The 19,786-nt window shown below is 38.4% G+C and overlaps 1 long non-coding RNA gene across 1 annotated transcript; it reads left to right on the forward strand.

Annotated features, from left to right (window-relative positions):
- Nucleotides 1-18,152: 18,152 nt before the first annotated feature.
- On the forward strand, nt 18,153-18,773 carry LOC145004204 (uncharacterized). The gene is made up of 3 exons (XR_013662318.1): nt 18,153-18,265; nt 18,387-18,452; nt 18,656-18,773. It is a non-coding gene; the product is annotated as an uncharacterized LOC145004204 (long non-coding RNA).
- Nucleotides 18,774-19,786: the final 1,013 nt, after the last annotated feature.

Genomic DNA, 19,786 nt, shown 5'->3' on the forward strand with positions numbered 1-19,786 from the left:
TCACGAATCCTCGCATCCAACTCGTGCATACTCATCTAACAGACAACCTCGGGTTGTACAGACCCACCCGGAACTCCCTCTCCTGCTCCTGATCCTGACCCGGATCCACTCCCAACGTGCCCTGAAATCTCCATACTGAAAATAAAACACCAATCTCAGACATATTCCACTATCCCGGGAACCAGCTCTCATCCCAACCCTAGAGGTCATGGTTTCCCTGATACGCGTATGGGTCCTGTGCTTTCAGTAGTACGGGCCCATACTACCTTCCACACGTACCCATTTTTGTATGAAGTACTACCACAACACCCTAGAGAAACATGCATAACAACGCTCAACCCTCACCACTAGGGAAACACTGAGAATCTCCCATAAGGAACCCTAGGCTACAGGCATCACAATCAGGCAACATTAACACGAATCCCTGAAGATCCCTAGCCTAACTCTAGCATGCTGTTCTATCAAAGCTCAATAAAACAATGTCATGAATGGTAATTTGGGGGTCACTTACTGGCTCCGGCTGATCGTACCTACGCGTCCTCCTTTTACTAAAATTTTAAACCATTTTAATTTCTCTTTTAAAAACCTTCCTCGATTTGAGACTGGAGTCACATAAGTGTTCCTCCAATTCACTCAAACCAAGGCTCTGATACCAACTTGTAACATCCGAAAAATACAACCAATTTGAATTTTTCAAAACAACCTGATTTTCACTAAATTGTTTACAAAAAGGTTTTCAATAAAAATCCTTTAGAGTATTCCCAGAATCACATTGCTACAAAATCATGAGGAACGGTACGATCGCGCCTTCGCCTTGCCACGGTCTCCTGAAGAACCTGAAAAACATTAAACCACAACTGTAAGCCCGAATGCTTAATGAGATACCCCTAAAATACCAACCACGTATACGCCCTTCTAGGCCACAACCTTCCGGTCCAAACATATCGCCTTCCGGCCCATTGCGTAATGCCTTCCGGCCCATAACATAACGCCTTCCGGCCCATAACATATCGCCTTACGGCCCGCAACGTAAAAACATGTATATATATATATATATATATATATATATATATATATATATATATATATATATATATATATATATATATATATCATGACAAAACATAGAACAACCGTGCATACCGGGTTACACTCCAGACCAGACGACCATACACATAACATGTAATCATATAGCAGTTCACAGTTAGCAAATCGATCAACAGATCACATAACATATCATTACCCTAACCAAGATACCAGCCTAGCCGATCACTAGCATAACATCACCCTACGACTCAGCCAACATAATAATTATGCACATACGCCTTTCCAGGCCATGGCCTTCCGGTCCACATCGCATTGCCTTCCGGCCCGCAACATGTAATGCCTTCCGGCCCATATCCCGCAATATCATACAACAGACAATTACCTGAATTTCCATCCGATAAAAGGGTCGGCCTTGGTGCCTTAAACCCTATAGATATAGTGAGGATAACTCACCTCGAAACTGCTGGCTGAAAGGACAAGATCCCGCTGCTCCAAACTCTGACACGAACTCCCCCACTGAACATCAAAACATACAACTCAATAAATACCCTTAATTACCAAAATACCCCTGAAAGACAACAGGTCAACCCTGGACAAGTCAAAGTCAACCCCTGACTGACCTTACTCGCCGAGTCAACCCGATGACTCGTCGAGTCCTAATGCTCAGAACTTCCCTCAATTAGTGACCCAACTCGCCGAGTCACCCCAAGACTCGTCGAGTCCAACAACTCTGAGTCCACTCGCACCCAACTCACCGAGTCATCCCTTGACTCACCGATTCATCGACTCAACCAGAAATATTGGGACTTCCTCGACAAGACTCGCCAAGTCCAAATGGACTCGTCGAGTCCAAGGCTATCTTCAACCTACTCGCCGAGTTGTTCTTCCAACTCGTCGAGTTCCAGGCCATCTTCAAGCAACTCGTCGAGTCCACCCATGTGACTCGTCGAGTACCACCGGTCTGAATCCATACAGAAGCATCTCAGGTCATGCAATTGCTCCAAAACATAGATCCAACCTCCTACAATCCATCCATGACGTAAAGTGGCAAACTTTACGTAAATCTAAAGAGATCTAGGCCTTATTCACCTAAGAATCAAGGTTTGGGACATGGTAGCTCCATTAACAACACAAGAATAGGGGCTTTAATGCTCTTAAGATCTTCTCCACTCCAGATCTGAGGTAGCAACCTCAGATCCATCCTCCAACATCAAGATGCCACACAACCAAGCACCCCACACAACCCCAAAATGAGAAACTAGGAAGATACAACCCAAGAACGAAAGTATTACCTCCAAAGGATGCCTCAACAACAATGAAACTCAAATCCAAGCAAAGCCCTTTGATCCAAGCCACTTCTCCTTCAAGATTTCTTCAACCAACACCTCTCCAAGCTCTAATTTGCTCCACAAATGGTCTCTCCACGAATTTAGGGTTTCTAGAACTCAAGGGGGGAATCAGGGAGGCTGTGGAGGGGCATAATGCTCTTTATATAGGGCTCAACCCCGAAAATTAGGGTTTTCTCCATACAGCACCTACTCGCCGAGTCCATCTTTGGACTCACCGAGTAGGCCACTTGACACGCGACCATAGTCGCGACCTGACTCACCGAGTCTATCCATGGACTCGCCGAGTCACCCTCCGAAACTTACACTTTTAGCCCTTCAAATCTACTCTTGCGATTCCGGGATGTTACACGACAACTTCAGTGATCTGATGTAGGGTTGTCCTGCCTTGAATCTCATTTCGGGCCACTCTGCGGACCAGGATTGGCAAGCTTTTGGCTGCCGAGCCCCCATTGCTCAGGTCATAAAAGTTTCAATCACCATCAAATGGCATGGGCTGATCTTTTCCTTGGCTCCATGTTTCCAAACATTCCACCCATGGAGGCGTCGGGCCATGAAAAGCCGGACGAGGGTTAGGAATTTGAATGGGAGTTGCCTGGGGTAGATCTTCAACCTCGGGTTCGGAATTAGCATCATCTGAAAGGTCTTCATCATGGTGATCATTTACGGGGATAGGATGATCGTTTTCTAGCTCTTCTTCAAACCATCCAGCAATAACTTCGTTCGGAAGGAACAGGTTGCCATGGGGATGGAGTCCAGCCATGTTATCTACGCGAGAATTGGGGTAAGAAAATAATTATTAGACGAACTATCTAGATAATTATTTAGAAAATCTTCATCAGTTACATCGCTATTTGTGATGTGCATACCAGTTATATGTAATCGAAACAGGATAGGCCTTCGAATAAGTGACCTTAACTCCATATTCACACATAATAGAGGTAAAGTAAAAATTTTCACAGATTCTAAGTCTATTACGTCCTAATTACATATAGCCTTAGTGTATCCACTTAGCAACTATCAACTTAGTAATGAAGAATCTCGTTTTAATTCTCAAGTATAAAGTACTTATAGTAACACTAAATACTCCTATAGTATTTTAAATTTTTAATGTTATGTTCTATTGTTCTCATTGTGGTAGGGTTGGTAAGATTTTAGCATTGTTGCAACCACACAATTAAACTTAGGCACATGCTAGTCAATTCTCGGATAATATAGGTGATCAGGCTATATCTTCCCAGTTTTGACCATATGTCTCTAAGCCCACTTGTGTTGCCCAACAATCGTAATTCTTTTGTACTGTCCTAGTGACACTGATTTTAGTATGAATGCAGCACGTATACTTACTTAAATATTTTAATATTTAAAGTATAAACTCTTGGTCAGAGTATTTTTAATCCCTTATGTATTTATAGTTAGTATATCTTTTATGGGTTGATATACTTAATTCACTATAAACAATGCTCTGATACCAATCTGTCACACCCCAAAACCAAGAACGGCGGAAACGTTCTGGGGCGGAGGACGTCATGTACAGTATCACAACAATGAAAAGTAGTAAACAAGCAACAACATCATCCATTGCATTAATAATATAATTATTATACAAGTGTGTTCTGTTAAATTTTGATAAACACTAAAGCATAAATCAAAATGAAAGATGCGTCTTGATCGAGCACCATCTTCCTGAACCTTGCATCGGTACCTGTCTATGATGACCTGAGGATACAAGTAATTTTTGAAAGCGAGTATCAGTTTTAAAGCTGGTGAGATCATAAGCAATTAGTGTCTTAATTTGTACGTAAGTATTTGTATGTGAGAATTTGTATATGAACTGTAAGTATGAAGAGGTTTGTAAAACAACTGTAAACGTTTGAAAAACCCTAGAAATCCCTATGATTCTTATTATTAATAAAAGGAGTCTTCTACCAAGACTTAACTGTTCTCATGTAGTCTTCTACCAAGACCTAACGGTTCTGAATGTAGTCTTCTACCAAGACCTAGTTGTTCTGAATGTAGTCTTCTACCAAGACCTAGCTGTTCTGAATGTAGTATTCTACCAAGACCTAACTGTAATAGTATCACCCTTTGGTACTAGGGCAAATAACAATGTTAACTGAAGACATCCATAGATGTACATTTACCTCTGTTGCTAACAGCTGGGTATAGGAATAGTCAGTCCCCAAAAGTATACCTGTAATGGTATCAACTGTTGACATCCGTGGATGTGCTTTTACCTCTGTAGCTAACAGAGATTCTAGGAATGGTCAGTCCCGCAATGTATCCTTGGGTACTAGGATATTAAATCCAATCTATCTCGTCGATTATGTGATTGAATCACAAGGTAAAGATAAGAATGAGGATTATATAACAGAATCTATACATATAAAATTTACTAGTAATTCCTGTAAGTGTACGCATGTACATGTGATCATGTGACCATATCTATGTAATAGTATGGTAAGGTATTGTAATGTTCTAGCTATAGTGTACGTGCTCTCTATCTAGCAAGTATAGTAATATACTGTAATGTTCTAGCTGTAGTGTACGTGCTCTCTATCTAGTAAGTATAGTAATGTACTGTAATGTTATAGCCATAGTGTACGTGCTCTTTATCTAGCAAGTATAGTAATGTACTATAATGTTATAGTTGTAGTGTACGTGCTCTCTATCTAGCAAGTATAGTAATGTACTGTAATGTTCTAGAAAGTATGACTCATGAATGAACTGACTCATTGTATAGTATTGCGTTCTAGTAATAGTTCTAGTATCTTCCTAAACTACCCATATGGTAGCTTACTAGTAATATAACTGGTACGTATGAACATGGATGTATACCCTTGCTACCCAAGGGCATTGGATGAACTGGAAGGGCCTTTATGACTTTATATGTACATATGATATATAACTAATATTTAAACGACCTTCGGACGGATACCCGATATCCCACCAGACCACATCTCAAGCGCGAAAAGGAAATAGGGTGGATAGCCTTCCTAATTCTTTTAAACATTTCTCATATAACTATACATATATAGGCATGCAATTTATAATATAAAAGCATAAATTAATTTTTGTAAAACCTTTGAACATAATTATTATCTTAAGAAAAGATCGACTTGATTTCAATCTATAAAACAATTTGAAGTAAAAACAGTTTGAAGTAAAACGTTTTGATAACAACTTAGAGTAAAACAGATCGGAGTAAAATGGTTTGAAATAGGATCATACAGTGTGTAATGAACCGTTTAATAATGATTTTTAAACATATAAAACATTTAAGAAAATCATTTGAGGAATCTGTTTGGTAAGAATGGTTAAAGTGAAGTGAATCATTTGAATGCTACGTATTAATCACATGTGATTGATATAATAACTAGCATAATTCTACTTATTAATCACATGTGATTGATACAATAATTAGCATGATTCTACTTGCATCCCCCCCCCCATAAAACATTTAAAAACATTTAAAACATTAGTTAAGGGGGTATGAACTCACCTGTAGTAAGTGGATCGGAAAGAAGTGTCGAATAAGTGCTTGGTGTCAAGTGAAGACTTAGACACGCACAAAGATCCTAATAACATATAAGGATATATGTATATACATAATTAGTCTTTAAACAACTAATAAACAGAGTTAAAACACTCTAGGATATGTTAAACACTTTATACAAGTGTTAAAAGTCTCAAGGGTTGCATCTAAGTGTTGTAGGGAAAGGCTAGTGTGTTTGGGGTTCAAGGGTAACTCTTAAAATGAGTTTACTCCCAAAGGATCAACACCCATTGAGTTTACGGTCATAAACTCTTGATTTTACGGCCGTAAAATCCTAATCTTTTGACCATTTGATGATTTGAAGTCTTCTAGGCTATTCCAAGCATTCCTACTTCACGAATTAGCCTTAGGAAGTGTTGTGTGGCATCAAAACACTCCTCAATGGAGTTTACAGTCTAAGGACCATTTCTCATGAGTTTACTACCTTAAACTCCTACGTTTATGGTATTTGTGGTTTTGAAGTCCTTCGTTCAATGATGGCACTAGTCTAGGTTAGATTTAGCCATAAGAACCAAGTATGGGACTTTAAATGGACATTTACCCACTTTTTAGGGTGTTTACGGTTTTGGAACATCCCTAAACCTTGAACACATAAAATTGGGGGGTTTGGTTCTTTTTCAAGGCTTAAACACAAGAAGGAAGGGTTTAAACATGTCAAGGATGTTCTATACATCAACTAGGGCTTAGATTTGGGACTTAGGCACACTTTGGTGCCTCTTCATGGTGTTTACAGCCCAAGAACATTCTTGGACCGTGAACACCTCCAACCTTGTGTTCTTGACAAATTTCCTTGGTATAAACATGCATAGCTAGCTTGAAATGACTCTAGGATAGAAGTACTTACATAAGGAAGCTTAAATTGAGCTAAAAGGCCAAGAACACTTAGTGTGTTCTTGGTGTTCTTGGTGTTTTGGAAAATCTAAAAAACCGGAAATGAATGGAGGAATAGATGCACAAACACTAGATTAAGTGTTTTACTAACTTGAAAGGGTTAAAACACTTACAAGATTGAAGATTTGGAATTAAATCTTGGATGATACTTGAGAGAATATTTTTGAAGTTTACGCATTTGATAATTGGGGAGTAAACACAAATGGGGACTAAACTCATGTATAAGCATGAGTTTACGGATTTTTGGATGATTTTTCGACCCGAACATAAAAGTTTGGTCGGGTGTTTCTAATACGCGAAGTGTTTGCGGTTTTTAAAAATCAAAACCCAAGACGACACTTTCTTACACCCGTTCGCTTAAAAATAATATTAAAATAATCAAACGAACTTTATATTTCTTAAAAATAAGAAATAATTACATTGACTTATGCTACGAAGTGGTTGACTTTCAGGGTTTGACCGAATGGAAATTTCGGGTTGTCACAGGTTCCAGTGTAAGGCAGAGCGAATAAGAAGAAACAACTTAGGCAGAAGGATAAAAGTTTCTCAAATCTGAAAAGATGGGAGAGTACTTTAGTATCAGTTTTGTGATCATCTTAATGATTAAGAAACCATAACACAATTAGTTCTCCAAGGAAATCTTAGTGCATTCTTATGACTAAGAAGAGGAATCTTGAATTGTTGAAATGGTTAAATCAAGAAGATGAGTCATACTTCGTTCCAATACAAGTCTTAGAGTCATACTCCAAGATTGTAATTTGAGTGACATGTCTTAATAAGGTTTAAAACATTTGTCAAATGTAAGAGTAAAAGTATCGTACTCTTGTACATTTGAAATTGGTAAGTTGTGATGTTTTGGATAAAACAAAGACCAACTAAGGACAATTGTGTGAAGTGTTTATCTTGATTAGAATCCGCACTATCTCTTGGATGTTTGACAAGGGAGTCTTATAGGTCAAGAGGACAGTGGGAGTCTTAAAGGTCTTGAAAGTCTCAAGAACTAATCAAGAATAAAACCTGAAGTTCTTCACTAGCACACGATTTGAGGTTTATAACCTATCATGTTGACATATTCTTTGCCCATTCTAGTTAAAGTTGGCTTTGCATATGAGTTCTTAGAGTTCTCAATTGGTTGCGCAACAACTTGGAAGCAATGGTAGGCCCTTGAGCTGCCAGGTGGCAAGAAATCAAGATTGAGTTCAGTCCATATGAGTTTGGATTTGTCACTAACCTTGTCTTGTGATTATGGTTTTGACAAATTCACATGGATAAGAACACATACACTATTAAATCTAAGTGTCATAAAGTTTCTGTCCGATTCATGAAAATGATGGTGAGGAAACACTTTCACTAAGTAGATTTTAGCTAGATAGCAATTGTGATATTTGTTGGGTTTTGAGCAATCTAACACTTCCTAAGTGTGCATGCAACCCTAATAAACCTTGGATCTATGTTTGTCTAAATACATGCAAAATAATAATTTTCCAAGGTTTATAACCTATCTAACATGGCATGGGGAACATTTCAACATAAAAGAGTTAGAAGAGATTACATACCTTTTGGTGAGTTTGGTTCTAAGGAGTTTGAGGGCCAAGCACCAATAGTGTGAATGCCTCAAATGGAATCACAAACACCACAAACTCTTGGCAAACTTTGAGAGAGTATACACCTTGTATAAAATCGCCCACACACATGCACACACACACTAGTTCACTAGTTTTCTCTTAGGCTCCATTTCATGCTCCATAAGCATGCTTATATAGTGTGCATGGTTAGGGTGAAACCCTAATAACCCATGTCTTTTCCTTTTCCAAGGATCCATGGGTTAAAAGCTCCATGGATCATCCATGGACTTCCACATAAGCCTAGCCCATTAACAAATGAGTATTAGCCCACACTATATAAAACAAATAGCCCATAATTTAATTAGTCTTCCTTTTAATCTCTAAATTAATTCATAATTAATTTAAGACTAAAACTAATTAAATAACGTAACTTCATATTAATATATTATAACTCATAATATATTAATAAACATATGTGTATAACTCTCATAAAATTATCCATAATAGTTTGGATGAGATGCAACCCAAATGGACCATGCCGGTCGGGTCAAGTATATACCAAATAAGTTATGGACTTAGACACTTTATCCAACAAACTCCCACTTGGATAAGTCTAATAACTATATTTGCCTACAACTTCAGGAACCAACCAACAATCGTAGCTCTCGAAAACTCCCTCGAAAAATGAAGACTCTGTCGAACTATGAAGCGCCATTTTAGATAAGTGATCACATAATCCTCTGTTCTCATGATATCAGCCGGACAAACACATGGAACTATGTCTTGCTTATTGTCTAGCAGTTGTTTCTCGATTTTCCAATTTGTTTGACGAAGAACTTCACTGAACACATCGGTTTAGTTCTGACCAGGCCTGGTACATGGGTCAACACAAAATCATCGAGGGGCCCAGATATCGCTTCTATTTCTAGAAGGAACAGATAAACTTCGACTGATATGCTTGTTCTACTACTTATTGAATTGTACACAAAGGCACGTTTTATAACATCAAGTTACTGATGCGTTTACGTGCAATCAATGCACAACCAACTCATAGGTAACAACTCATATCTCTAGGTTTAAAGATTTATATGATGTTATCGTCTCACGATCACTCGAGATAAATTCCATGAAGTGATACAAGTGAGCGTGGGTTTATACCAATACTCATAACTTATGAGTACTCATGAATGTTGCAGCAACCATTGCCATGTCTAAACACCTTTAAGGCATCTACAAACCCAATTCATGACAATCTTGATTCATACCTACTTCCGACATATGATCGATTGTGGAGGTTTGAATAAATTAATTATTCTGGAAGTCAAAACATGCAAAACTGAAACAATAGTAAATAATTGACAATGATAATAACACTTTACTCATAAATAAATCACAAATTTTATTCATCATCAAACGTCGATTACATTTTACAAGTTTCAGGAAAACTATCTAATCTGTAAAACTAATATCGTCCCTCAGCCCGATGCGTCTCGCATGCTGAAAATGCTTAACCCTCGTCAGTCCCTTCGTAAGGGGATCTGCAGGATTCTCATCCGACGATATCCTCCTTGTCACAAGGAGTCCTTCTTCAATCTTGTGTCTTATGAAGTGATATTTTCTATCAATGTGTCGGGATCTGCCATGATCTCTTGGTTCCTTGGCTAAGGTAACCGCACTATTGTTGTCACAGAAAATCTCTATAGGTTCCTTAATAGCTGGTACAACTCCAAGGTATCCGATGAAGTTCTTTAGCCATATCGCCTCCTTCGCTGCTTCACCCGCTGCTATATACTCTGATTCACAAGTCGAATCAGCCACCGTCTCCTGCTTGGAACTCTTCCAAGAAATTGCCCCTCCATTTAATGTAAAGATCCAGCCCGACTGAGAGCGGAAATTATCCCTATCAGTCTGAAAACCAGCATCAATATACCCTAATATTCTCAAGTCATCACTGCCACCAAGGGTAAGGATCCAATCCTTAGTCCTCCGCAGGTACTTGAGAATGTTCTTTACCGCAGTCCAATGAGCCTTGCCAGGGTTCCCCTGATACCTGCTGACCATGCTCAAAGCAAATGCCACATCAGGACGGGTACAAGTCATAGCATACATGATCGAGCCAACTACGGAAGCATATGGTAATTGGCTCATCTCAGCTATCTCTGCCTCTGTACTCGGACTCTGAGTCTTACTCCGTTTGGTATTGCTTCGGATTGGTAAATCTCCTTTCTTGGAATTCTCCATGTTGAACCTTTTCAACACCTTATCCAAGTAGATACTCTGACTAAGTCCAATTAGTCTTCTACTCCTTTCTCTTAATATCCTTATCCCTAAGATATAGGTAGCCTCCCCTAGGTCCTTCATAGCAAAGCACTTCCCAAGCCAGGACTTAACCCCCTGCAAGGTTGGGATGTCATTTCCTATGAGTAGTATGTCATCCACATACAGTACCAAGAAGCTAACTATACTCCCACTAGCTCTAACATACACGCAAGACTCATCTTCGCTTCTCAAGAAGCCAAACTCTTTTACCTTCTCATCAAAACAAAGATTCCAGCTACGAGATGCTTGTTTTAATCCATAAATGGATTTCTCAAGCTTGCATACTCTATTAGGGTACTCTGCATTGACAAAACCCTTTGGCTGATTCATGTACACATCCTCAGCCAACTTTCCATTAAGGAAAGCGGTTTTGACATCCATTTTCCATATTTCATAGTCATGAATTGCTGCAATGGCTAACATAACCCTAATAGACTTAATCTTTGCTACCGGCGAAAAGGTTTCATCATAATCAACACCTTGAGTTTGAGTAAAACCCTTCGCAACCAGTCGAGCCTTATAAGTATGCAATTTTCCTTCCATGTCTGTCTTCTTCTTAAAGATCCATTTGCACCCGACTGTTTTACGGCCTGGTACATTGTCAACCAAGTTCCAAACTTGATTGTCATACATGGACTGTATCTCGCTGTCCATAGCCTCCTTGCATTTAGCAGACTCCGGGCCTGCCATGGCTTCCTTAACACTGCTAGGTTCATCCAAATTTACTAGTGTACTATCACTAATAAACGTATCACCTTCCGTAGTAATATGAAAACCATAATAAAACGAAGGTGTGTTCCTAACCCGTGTGGAATGCCTCGGAGGTACAGACTCGTCAGCTGGATCAACAGGAGTTTCCTCCTCAGGTTGATTGCTAGTGTCTAAGGTTCCTTCACCAATTGATTCTTGAATTTCTTCAAGATCAATCTGCCTCCCACTGTCTCCTTGGCTTATAAATTCTTTCTCGCGAAAGATCCCTCTTCGTGCTACAAAGACCACATTCTCACTGGGTCTGTAGAAGTGGTAACCAAAGGATTTCTGTGGGTAGCCAATGAAAATACACCTTTCACTTCGGGGTTCAAGCTTATCATGAGTTTCGCGCCTCACGAAGACTTCGCAACCCCAAAATTTGATGTGGTCCAAATTGGGAACCTTCCCAGTCCACATCTCATGAGGTGTTTTGGTAACCTTCTTTGTAGGGACTAGATTAAGGATATGGGCGGCAGTCTCTAAGGCATACCCCCAAAAAGAGATGGGTAACGAAACTCGACTCATCATAGAGCAAACCATATCCAACAAAGTTCGATTACGCCTCTCAGCTACACCATTCAGCTGTGGTGTCCTGGGAGGAGTCAATTGTGAGACAATCCCACACTCCTTAAGATAGTCAAGGAACTCGGTACTAATATACTCACCACCTCGATCGGATCGAAGCATCTTAATGTTCCTGCCCAATTGATTTTCTACTTCCTGCTTGAATTCCTTAAACCTTTCAAAGGTTTCAGACTTATTTTTGATTAAGTAGACATACCCATATCTACTAAAATCATCAATAAAAGTCACATAATACCGATTAGCATCCCTTGTGGCGGTTTTGAATGGCCCACATACATCAGTATGTATTGGGTCCAACAAACCTTCACCCCTCTCACAAGTTCCAGTGAAGGGTGATTTTGTCATTTTTCCAAGTAGACAAGATTCACAACTATCATCTGATTTGAGGTCAAATGATTCCAAGACTCCACTCTTTTGGAGTTTGGCCTATGCGTTTCTTGTTTACATGTCCAAGACGACAATGCCACAATGATGCTTTATCTAGGCTAGTAGAAGAATCAATATACAACACATTATTTCCTAAGTTGTCCACAATCGACACAATTTCATACACACCATCACAAGGTAATGCTTTAAAATAAAACACATTATTAAAGAAAGCATTAATACCACCACATTCATTATCAAACGAAAAGGTAAAACCTTGTTTGTACAAAGCATGAAAAGAAATAATATTCCTCGCCATTTCAGACGAGTACACACATTTATTCAAATCTAATTTTAACCCATTATTAAGCAACAAAGTATAAACTCCAGTCTTGGAAACAGGTGAAGCCTTCCTATTCCCCATGATTAAGTTTATCTTCCCGTGCTCCACATCCTTACTTCTTCTTAGGCCCTGCAAATCAGAACATATGTGAATACCACATCCTGTATCAAGCACCCAAGAGTTAGAATATGTTGAGTAATTAGACAATATAGTGTAAATACCTGCATAGGTGGGTTTCACTTTCCCATCCTTTAGATCCTGCAAGTACTTAGGGCAGTTTCGCTTCTAGTGTGCCTTTTCATGGCAATAAAAGCATTCAGCATCCTTGGGAATGGCAGAAGGAGTGACAGAACCGTTCTTAGTCTTTGATGAGGAGCCTTCAAGAGACTTTCCCTTGGTACCCTTCGAAGGGTGCTTCCTCTTTTTCCCTTTGCCTTGCCCAATTGCTAAAACAGGGGTAGAAGTTGGAGTAGGAGTACTAGAGGTAACAACCGCTTTACCCTTAAGACCGGTTTCAGCGGTCTTCAAGAGTCCTTGAAGCTTGCTGAGGGTAACTTCCTCCTTGTTCATATGATATGTCATTCGAAAATGATCATAACAAGAAGGCAAGGAGTGCAAAATGATGTCAATTGCCAACTCCTCGGGGATGTTAACATTCAGCTTCAGCAAACGGTCCACATACCTTTGCATCTTTTGCATGTGGCCCGTGATGGATTCACCATCCTTCATGCGGGTAGTTATTATGGAGGAGATTATTTCATACCGCTCCTAACGAGCACTCTGATGGTACCTTTCCATCAGGTCTTGGTGCATTTCAAAAGGGTAGAAATCTTCATACGACTTTTGGAGCTCGGCTGTTATCGTGGCGATCATGATACATGCCACCTTAGTAGCATCTCTCTCATGAGTCCTGAATTCAGCGATCTCCTCAGGAGTAGCAGTAGACTCATCAAGTTCTTTTAACTCCTTATCGAGGACATATTCCTTGTCCTCGTAACGAGTAACCATCCTGATGTTCCTAATCCAATCCATGAAGTTGGAACCATCAAAGATGACCCTCCCACAAAGATTCATGAGAGAGAAAGAACTAGTTGGGTTAGAGCCCGAAGCATTAGTGTTGGAAGACATCTGAAAGAGAGTAAGTTTAGATTAGATATATATAGGATCCTTAATAAGACACCCAAATGTAATATTAAGGCTAGGATCCAATCACAATATATTACACTTAGAAGAGGGATGCCGTAATCTAAGTAATAATATATTTGAAAGGTAGGTGAATGACGAGTCACCAATTTCCACCATGAAAACGAAATGATTTATTAGGTTTAATTGGATTTGAAATTCCTAGATTCTTTTGAGATTCATTGAACTTTTCAATGGCATGTTTCAATCTCGATTGTGCCCTTCAAGTTTTGTGACTGGGATGCCGAGGATCACAAAACAAGGTGTGAATAACCATGCTAATTCACTTGGTACTCTTAATATTATCACCTAATCAATGTGCCGGTTAACCACACACGCTCCATTGATCTATGACAAACATTAAGTCACCCTTCGTGATCCTTACTAGTCCTAGTTAGTGTGCCGGTTAACCACACACGCTCCACCAACGACTTGGTAAGCTACAAAGTGTGAATTCCATGGACTAGCACCATGTTCACATTTTTCCTAAAATAACTAAGATTGGGAATTAAAAGAGTTTAGTTATTTTATAATATTCATTATACTTTTAATGAGGATTTAAAGTCATTGTTCTACCCGTTCGGCTAACGACCCTCCACCGATCAAGCAAGCGGTGGGTGATAGTATACACCCATTAAGTCGCCATTTTATAGGCAACAACCTTATACCCACCTTATAGACCGGCTTCGTGAATGAGGCCTACTAACGGTAAAACGACTTATTCTTATACATATATATAATAATTAACCATTAATGTTATAAATAGTATAAGGGTTGAATTTTAACTATTAAAACTCTAAGGGTTGGAATTAAAGTTTATTAAAGTGTGTGAAACTTTACAAATTCCAAAACTTGAGGGCAAGTTTTGTAACTTTGCAAAACTCTTCATTTCATAACTTATGAATTAAAGGTTCATAAAAATGAAGACTCTTCATTTTCATGTAACTTATGTGTTTTAAGTGTGTGTTAAATGAAAGTGACCTTTGGTAATCCATAACTTGAGGACAAATTATGGACTCCATTAAAACACATAAATGATAAAGAATTAATCCTAAACAATTCAACAAATAATTCCTATCATTTTCTAAATTCATAAGAACATGAACATGATCATCAAAAATTCAAGAATTATATGAACACATAAAATCATGGAATTTTGATATATGCTATTGCAAATGGATTAAAACAACCATTAAACCAACTAAAATAAGTTTTATAACACCAAAACAGTTTAGGGTAATGTTTCTAGTCCATTTCCAGCAGCAAAAGTCGAGAATCTGCACTCTTTCGATCCTACTCGTCGAGTGCATGAACTTACTCGCCGAGTAGGTTGAAGTTTGCCTTGGACTCGTCGAGTCCCCCGAATGGACTCGGCGAGTCCACCATGCTGACAGCAACGATTTCGACTTTTTTCACTATTTTGCATCAAGTATCAAACAAGCAAGCTTAGGCTCTGATACCACTGTTGGGTTTTGAGCAATCTAACACTTCCTAAGTGTGCATGCAACCCTAATAAACCTTGGATCTATGTTTGTCTAAATACATGCAAAATAATAATTTTCCAAGGTTTATAACCTATCTAACATGGCATGGGGAACATTTCAACATAAAAGAGTTAGAAGAGATTACATACCTTTTGGTGAGTTTGGTTCTAAGGAGTTTGAGGGCCAAGCACCAATAGTGTGAATGCCTCAAATGGAATCACAAACACCACAAACTCTTGGAAAACTTTGAGAGAGTATACACCTTGTATAAAATCGCCCACACACATGCACACACACACACTAGTTCACTAGTTTTCTCTTAGGCTCCATTTCATGCTCCATAAGCATGCTTATATAGTGTGCATGGTTAGGGTGAAACCCTAATAACCCATGTCTTTTCCTTTTCCAAGGATCCATGGGTTAAAAGCTCCATGGATCATCCATGGACTTCCACATAAGCCTAGCCCATTAACAAATGAGTATTAGCCCACACTATATAAAACAAATAGCCCATAATTTAATTAGTCTTCCTTTTAATCTCTAAATTAATTCATAATTAATTTAAGACTAAAACTAATTAAATAACGTAACTTCATATTAATATATTATAACTCATAATATATTAATAAACATATGTGTATAACTCTCATAAAATTATCCATAATAGTTTGGATGAGATGCAACCCAAATGGACCATGCCGGTCGGGTCAAGTATATACCAAATAAGTTATGGACTTAGACACCTTATCTAACAATATTTGCATTCTCAAAGTCGTTAGTGGAGCGTGTGTGGTTTACCGACACACTACCATGGACTTGTGAGAAGTGGCAAAGATCTAAACAATTGAGACTATGATTACGGCATCCCTTTTCATAGTTCTAAGATTGTTTAGACACACATGTGAGCTATCTAAGAGAGGTGTATGATTTTGATAAAGTTTTATCAAAACAATCTAGTATCAAAAATATGAACTTTGGTAAGAAAGTCAATAAAGTATTGATTTCTAGAAGTCCAGCTGATTTTTGAGTACATGTCAAAGCTAGTGGGTGCATAAGTGTTATGCTAATAATCATCATGTTAATGGGAGCATGATAATTATGATAAAAGTTGCAAGTTAGCAATGTTAATTCACTACTAGAAAACTGCCCTTTAATGACGCGCAAACAATGACGCTCGCTAATAGAGGATGCGCATTTGTGCGTGCCCTAAAAAATAATGTCAGCTCTAGAAAATTTGAAGGATGGAGGGCACGCATTTTTGAGCGCCTTAAAATTAGTGTCCAACAAAAAAAATTAAAAACACGGAGGGCACCTATCCTAAAAAGCGCACCGTGTTACCCTGTCGCTTTATAATTTTAGTTTATTAGCGCGTGTTTTCATTTTTTGGGGGGAATGAAATCCAAAAAATTAAAAACCCCGCTTGCGTCTCCTCCTTCCACGGGAATGCTCACCTCATCAGACTCACCACCATCTCTCTCTCTCTCTCTCTCTCTACATTTCACCTCCATACCACCACCATGGTTGTCACAGCTACATCTCACCACCTGCAACCTCAACACAATCGACCATCACCACCATTCCTACCATCCATCGCCACCCTACCATCTTCTCCATCACCACCTCTTTCTTGTTCTATGTGAAACCCTAAAATCGGTACCAACAACTGATAGGTTCGATTCTAACCCTAGTTCGTTCTCCCCCCCCCCCCCTCCCCCTTTTCTCCACAACAACTGATAGGTTCGATTCTATGGGGTTCACGAAGCATGGTTTATACATCTAGGGTTTCTGAATTTCGAGTATTATGCACACAAATGTCAGAAAAAATATGGTCCGATTCCAGTTCTTAAAGCCCTCAACTCCGATTGACATGTGATCAAGGCTGGAAGAATTATCGACAACTTCAAATAAATGTTATCGTCTTCCTATATCAATCTGTTTTCATCTATGCTCAACATTCCAAGGTACAACTCTCTTTTAAACTCCAATATCAACATCTATTCCCAGGAATGATTTTTTCTAAATTCATCTCTTTACTTACCTGATTGTGTTATCTACTTGTTGGTGGGATTTCTATCAGTTTTGATTTTAATTTAAGGTGAAATGATCAAGTGCACGTGAGGTGTTTGATGAAATGCTTAAGTGAGTGTAGATAATAATTTCTTTCATCTTTTGGCTATGTAAAGATGGACGTAATAAGATGGGTAAGGATGGAAAAGTTGACATGTTGTGACATAAGGGCCAACAGGGTGCTGCAATTCACATAATCGATGCCAACACCGGACATCTATTTTCTTTTCTTGCTGGATTTCTCATGATTTGTGCTTTGTGACTTTAGATAATTACAGAATTCAAGGAGCAAGGATTGAATACTGAATTGTACAGCAAGAACAAAGACAGAGGGGAAACTTATAGTATTGTACCCACAAGTGCTATCAGGTAGTTTTTTATGAGACCTACTGTTCACACACCATTTGAATATTGGGTTTTGAACTTTGAACAAAATCTTTGCTTTTTGGGGCAAAACAGTGGTGAAGGCATACCTGAGATGTTGTTACTACTTGTCCAATGGGCTCAGAAGACAATGATTGAAAAACTTACATACAATAGTGATATTCAGGTGTGTGCGTGTGTGTGTATATATATCTCCTTTTTCAAATTCCACCTTTATTCCATATATGAGAGTTCTGATTACTGATTATTGGAATGAAAAATCTTTGTAGTGTGCGGTATTGGAGGTTAAAGTGATAGAAGACCTTGGAACAACCATTGATGTGGTTTTGGTTAATGGTGTGCTTCATGAAGGAGATGAAATTGTTGTTTGTGGCTTTCAGGTAAGTGCAAACACTTTGTTGCTACATTTGAGTTACTTTTTGTTTGTATACTATAATTAATAAATATATGAACGAATGACGCTATTTTCTTGTTTAAAATATAATGCATGTGCATGTGCAGGGGTCAATTCATACAACAATCCGATCATTGTTGACTCCTCACCTAATGAAGGAACTCCGAGTAAAGGTGAGGATATGTTTGAACCTTTTTGGGCATTTTAAATTTGACAATTGTTTTTCAAATTCATTAGTTTTGTTGAGTCTTTATGAGTTTGTTTGTTGTTTGATTCAGGGAGCTTACATTCATCATAAAGAAATCAAAGCTGCACAAGGGATTGATCTACTTACTTCGTTTCATAGACCCTTCTCTTTTACTGTCCCATGTGGAAGATTTCCCAAATAGATTGATTTGTGGTACGCTGCTGATGGAGACACAAGATGGAGGTGATGTCAAAGGAGAAGTTTCTCCTCGTGACATAGTTTACACACAGGCTGCTGGAGGTGAAGAAGACCCAAACATCTTTCACATGCTTGATCTTCTCTTTGAGTAAGTTTTTCTTTTTTATTTTCCCTCGGCATAAAGTCATATTTTTTTTTTCAATATCAGCAAAGGAATAAGCTGGCGTGATGATTCACTTGCATTGATATATGAAGATTCGTACTCTGACCCATGTTGCGGAGAACTTCTGATGGGACTTATGTTATTGCCAAGTTCAAGAAGGAGGATAAACAAGAGACATACCTGTTGCTAAATGGAAGTGGTGCTACTGCAGAAGGAAACACGAAATAATTAAGGTGTATTTACATTCTACATTTCTACATTACATTACATACCCACATCTTTTATTTATACTATAACTTATGTTTTATATATATTCTTAGGGCTATGAAGGAGAACCCGATACTTCTGGAAATTGTGAACAGGTACATAATACCCGTCTTCTGGATTTATATCATTAGTATGTCAATGAAGTTGGGGACCAAAATTTAAAAATTTAATATCTGCTTTTTTGTAACAGATCTTCTTAGAGCTAATGAAAGTTCCATGTTCAGAAGCTAAAGTCATAGTTTACTCTTATAAGTTGCAGTTTAGTACACATGTCAGGAGATACTATTCTTTGCATTTCCTACTTTCTTATATTTACCATATTTTAACTTTACTGTTCTTTTTGCAAATTTAGGTTTCAGAACTTAAGGATAAGCTAAACATTGTTTATTTATCAGTAGAACAGGCAAGTTCTTTGTAATTACATGTGACTTTAATTATGCAGTTATTCAGTGACTATAAAATTGGATTAAAGTTTACTTAATTTTTTATTATGTTGGGTCGTGGCTATATCAGATTAGCAGTTCTGTAAAGTTGAGGAGAGTGCTGCTGACAACTTTTTCTCTTGGAAATGCTTTCAACTAGGGAACTGCAACAAGTTAGCTTTCTATTTTTTATTTTATTTTTGGAGTTAGAAAAATTAAAAATGCATGGCTTTGGTTTTAGGTTTTGCTGTTGGGTTCAGATTTAGTAGC

This window comes from Lactuca saligna, chromosome 7, assembly GCF_052625555.1.
Source record: "Lactuca saligna cultivar CGN05327 chromosome 7, ASM5262555v1, whole genome shotgun sequence".
Taxonomy (NCBI): Eukaryota; Viridiplantae; Streptophyta; class Magnoliopsida; order Asterales; family Asteraceae; genus Lactuca; species Lactuca saligna.